The sequence below is a fragment of the Cimex lectularius genome, unplaced genomic scaffold (assembly GCF_000648675.2).
Source record: "Cimex lectularius strain Harlan isolate CLEC.00 unplaced genomic scaffold, Clec_2.1 scaffold435, whole genome shotgun sequence".
Taxonomy (NCBI): Eukaryota; Metazoa; Arthropoda; class Insecta; order Hemiptera; family Cimicidae; genus Cimex; species Cimex lectularius.
In genome coordinates, this window is record NW_019393231.1 from 94,150 (window position 1) to 95,000 (window position 851).

Consider the following 851-nt stretch of genomic DNA (forward strand, 5'->3'; position numbering starts at 1 on the left):
CTGGTTTGCACGAATATTAATTATTTAAAACGAAAAAATCATGTAGGTTTCCACGTTGTGTGGAGAGCTGATCACTGTAGAGCATGTAATAACAGATTGCAAAGAAAGGATCCATCCCGAATGACTCTTGCGCAGCCTTGACGTACAATAGCGGCACAGATCGCTGTTCAAATATCTCAGCGAGATAAATATTTTTAATTGTACATAGATCTTTGTACTCTCATGTGATAAGTGTTATTATTGGAACGAATGTATTTATTAGCGTGAATGGAGGGGGCACCTCCAGTACCCCTACGAATGTCGTCGGTTGGTGGTTTGAATGCTAACCAGTCTATCATGTTTTTATCTTGTCTCTATATTTCTGTGTATTTGTGTTTGTTGTGTTATTTAACCACAATTAACGAGGGCCTGAGGTACAGAGAGGCTAGCAATAAGATAAATTAAAGAGAGAGTATGTGTCCGGATTGCAGAGAAAGGATGCTCGATGTGTCCCACCTAATGAGGGAGTGGTGTTCGATGTAGAGAGATATGAGAATTGTGCTTGAGCAAGGACATAAGAATCTGGGTCCCCATTAAAATATAGAAATTTTTAGGCCCATAAAATTTTTTCGATTTTTGAGAAGTGATGGGAATATCTCATAGAAACGGCTATAATTCAAAAACGGCTAAAAGGATTTTAATGTCAAACATACCATTTGAAAGAAGAAGAACTTTTTAGCTTTTTAACGACGTAAGGTCCATTAAAATATAGGATACTCTTCGTAAAAACTGGTATGTTTGAAGTTAAAATCCTTTTAGTCATTTTTGAATTTTAGCTGTTTCAATCAGAATTCCGTTAACGAATTTTTAAA